The following is a 4,113-nucleotide window of genomic DNA, read 5'->3' as shown; positions in this document are numbered from 1 at the left end:
TTTGTTTCTTACACTTTGTAGTCCTGTCCAAAATATTATCAGCCATACATGGAATCCTCCCTCTATTTGCTACTGGTCTCATGGTTCAAATCTAACATTTAATGTTTTAATCTACTTTGAGTTTTTCAGTTACTAGTAAAAGATAGGACAAGAAGTTCATTTTTCCACATGTGTATAATTAATTTTCCAAAACTATTTATTTAAATTCTCTAATGTGTTTTTTAGCGCCTTTGGAAAAAAAAAAAATCTCAGCTTGTTAAGTTGTATGGGATTTCTTCCAGACTATTCCTCTGTCTCATTGGTCTGTGACTTTATTTGCCAATGTCATATTGTTATGTGTTTTGTTTCATTTTGGGGACAGGTCTCTTTAGCTCACAGTAAAAGTTGCTACAATGACTGTCAACTTGACAGTATCTAAAATCTCCTGGGTGACAAAGTTAAAGGTCACTGCCATGCGGAGTTAAGTTTTTCAGACTGAAGTGAGAAGACAGACCCTAACAGTGGGGAGCACATGCAGTAATTCCTGGGTTTGGTTTCTGGGCCTCAAGAAATGGAGAAAAATAGCTCTAGGTAAGTCTGCCATAATGAACTCAAACTGTGAGCTGAGACTGTGAGCTGTAAACACCCTTCCAAGTCAGACTGTTTCTTGTCAGGTGCTTCATTACCACAAATATATAAAGTAACTGATTTGCTTGGTAACATCCAAGGCTATCTTTGAACTTCTGATCCTCCTGCCTCCACCTCCCAAGATTATTGGAGTCTGTCACCAACCTGGTTGATGCAGTAGTGTCGACTAAATCAAGGGCTTCCTATGAGCCAGACAAGCATTCAACAAACTGGGTTACATCATGAACCCAACCAAACACTTTAAATGATGGCAGCGTCTTACTAAATTTGTAAGATAAGGAATATAATGACTTCCAGTCTGTCCCATTGCTCAAAACTGTTTTGGCAAGTATTTTATGATTCCATTTAAACTGTTCAGTTTTTCTGGTTCTGTAAAGAATACCATTAATATTTTTATACAGAGATTGAAATGAATCTATGATTGCATTGAGTATAGTTTAACAATATTGATTTTTAAATTCATTGAAAAGAGATGTTATTCCTTTTTGCATATCAGTTTCTTCCACCAGCACTTTAAATTTTCATTATACAATTATCTTTTTCAAGTTTTATTTATATGTAGGCTATAAGTATACATATTTTATGTATTTTATTTTGTCTAGATAACGTACTATTGATTGAAAACAAGGACACAGATTTTGTAGATCTGTTGTGAATTCCAGAAGATGGAACATTCCTTTATTTCTTTTTTTAATTACAAGATGCAGTGCACTGCTTCTGGAGATACGACAATATCAGATCTGTTTGTAGTAGACCAAACAAGCTATTATTCCATTCTCCTCAAAATCTCCATTTACTATATTGTCCTTGGATTGAGGACATAGCCTGTGTTATACTGATGAGAACATATACTGTATTTCATCTTATCCAAAAGGCTGAGACGTGATAACATTGTAAATGTAGTTATTAGTTATAACAGATGCTGATGGAGTTTTTGGAGTTTTCTATATACAAGATCATGTCATTTACAAACAGTAATAATTAAAATTCTTCCTGTCACTTTGGGTGCCTTTTTATTTTCCATTTCCCTCATTGCCCTGGATATACCTGAGCAATATATTGAGTAACAGTGAAAGTGGTCATACTTTGTTGTAGTCAAGATCTTAGCAGAGATTTTTCAACTTCTCTTCAACTTCATTACAAACTTGATATAATGTTAACAATTGACTTATTATACATGATATCTATTGTGTTCAGATATCTTTTTTCTATTCCTAATTCATTTAGAAGTTTTATTGATAAGAAATACTTAATATCATTAAATGATTTTTAATAGTGGATATGCGAGTCTTTGTTTAATTTAGTGGCTGCATCATGGTTAGTTACTTGTTCATGTTAAAACATTCATGTGTGCCTGGAATTAATTGTCCTTCATTGTACTGAATTTATTTTTGTAGTGTTTCATTGGGGATATTATTTGTACCTTTGAGCAACTGAGAAGAATTCTAATGGTTTTCCTTTTATAGTTGTGTCCTTAACTGGTTTTGATGTAAGGGTAATGCCAGTCTTATTTTTTTTTTCTTGGTATATTTTATTTTGGTAGAGAGATTTGGCAAGATGTATATGTCTAGAAATTAGCTCATTTCTTCAACTTTATCAAATTCTTGAGCTAATACTTTTTTAAACAAACTTAATGATGCTTACTAGTTATAGTGTCAGTATTGCTGTCTTCATTTAAGATTATTATTTTATTTACATGAGTGTTCGTTCTCTTTTTTAAAAAAGTATTTTTTAAATCTTGTGTATATCATACAGAATATCTCAATCAATGTTAATCATCTTTATATCCCCATCTCTGCTGGAACCCTTCCATACCACCCCCACTGGAATTCATACAGTTTGTCATTTTATAAGGCCTATTGTGTCACTTTAGTGTCCCCAGTCGCTCCTCAGTGAAAGTTCATCTTATCTAGAATCCCTCTCTTTAGGTCAGCTTATCTAGAATCCTTTTCTTTAAGAAGATCAGCTCTTCCTCACCTAGCAGAAATCAATTGCCAATATTTCTTCAGTTAATACTGGGGTCTTCTATATATTTCCCCACTTCTATGCTGGATTTTTGTCTGTCTGAGTTTGGGTCTTCCTTCTTATTCAAGTGGCAGCAGCAGTAATAGCTCTTCTGTTCTGAATGGAGTTATCTAAATTTAGATCTCATAAATAAATCAAAAATAAATAAATAAATAAGCAAATTGAATCAGATTTCTGTCTTTTATATTATAATTGTTCACCAATCTTTTCTTCAGCCTCTGACCTAACCCACTTTATTAGAAAAAGCAGCTTCCTGTAGCTAATTTCTGCAAAGCAGCAGTAATAGCTCTTCTGTTCTGAATGGAGTTATCTAAATTTAGATCTCATAAATAAATCAAAAATAAATAAATAAATAAGCAAATTGAATCAGATTTCTGTCTTTTATATTATAATTGTTCACCAATCTTTTCTTCAGCCTCTGACCTAACCCACTTTATTAGAAAAAGCAGCTTCCTGTAGTTAATTTCTGCAACTACTGCCGGTGCCAGCGAGCCAAGACGGACAGTACCTGAAAGGGGGAGTGAAGATTGAAAGAAAAAAAACAAGAGACAGAAAAGATACTTGGGAGGACTGTCAGTAGAGACCGCAGCCCCGGTTTATTTTAGCTCCACCTTTTATACAGAACATCAGAGATAGCCACCGTTTGCTTAGCTCAATTAGCTTCAACAGCTGTTTTTCCCACCTGTATCTGAGGGTCAAGGAGCAGTCAAATACTTCAAAGCCTTCTTTGATCTTTTTGTTTACCACTATTGCCTCCAGGTCAGGTATTGTGAGGCTCTCCACATAAACACATCCCTCCTGAATAGGCAGATTAAGTACTGGTATGCATAACACAAACTCAGTAAACAAGGCAGCCACAGCTCAATGCACATAATAGATTAGCAGTCCCCGACAAGTCTCCCTCTGCTCCGGGATCCTGGGTTAGGATGGGATGGAGCTGAGTTGGCTAATTGGCAGGCATGACAATGCCTAACAATTTTTTCAATGGCTTGATTTCCTTCCTGAATTTTAACTTTGGCCCTTCTTAGTAAGTCTTGCATCCTTTGGGTGCCCATGTGTGAGGCTTGATGTATTTTCTTGAGCAATCTTACGCCTAAATTCTGAGGTAGGATAACTTTTCCATCCATTGTCCTCTGCCAGCCCTCTAGGCATTGAGTCATAGGGAGAGTGTATATCCAGGCTAAGTCCTCAGGGCTATAATGGGGAGTTTTAGGCAGTCCCCTTGCTCCAGGATCACCAAGAATGGGCAAGATCGTGGAGGTCAGGGCTATTTCTTTAGCTGTCCTGTCAGCCAGATTATTTCCCTTCTGGGTGGGGTTGTTTCCTTTTTGGTGACCTGGGCAGTGGATTATAGCTAGTTTTGTTGGGCCCCAGAGGGCTTGCAGGAGGTCTAAGATCTCTTGTTTATTTTTAATAGTCTTTCCCTCTGCAGTAAGGAGGCCCCTCTCTTGATCGATGGCC

At 36.1% G+C, this 4,113-nt stretch overlaps 1 non-coding gene across 1 annotated transcript; it reads right to left on the bottom strand.

Annotated features, from left to right (window-relative positions):
* Positions 1–1,328: 1,328 nt before the first annotated feature.
* Positions 1,329–1,514, bottom strand: LOC115069821. The gene has a single exon (XR_003849051.1). It is a non-coding gene; the product is annotated as a U2 spliceosomal RNA (small nuclear RNA).
* Positions 1,515–4,113: the final 2,599 nt, after the last annotated feature.

Source organism: Nannospalax galili, unplaced genomic scaffold (genome assembly GCF_000622305.1).
Source record: "Nannospalax galili isolate Female #2095 unplaced genomic scaffold, S.galili_v1.0 scaffold33, whole genome shotgun sequence".
In the NCBI taxonomy this organism is placed as follows: domain Eukaryota; kingdom Metazoa; phylum Chordata; class Mammalia; order Rodentia; family Spalacidae; genus Nannospalax; species Nannospalax galili.
This window is presented reverse-complemented; position numbering and strand designations above follow the sequence as displayed.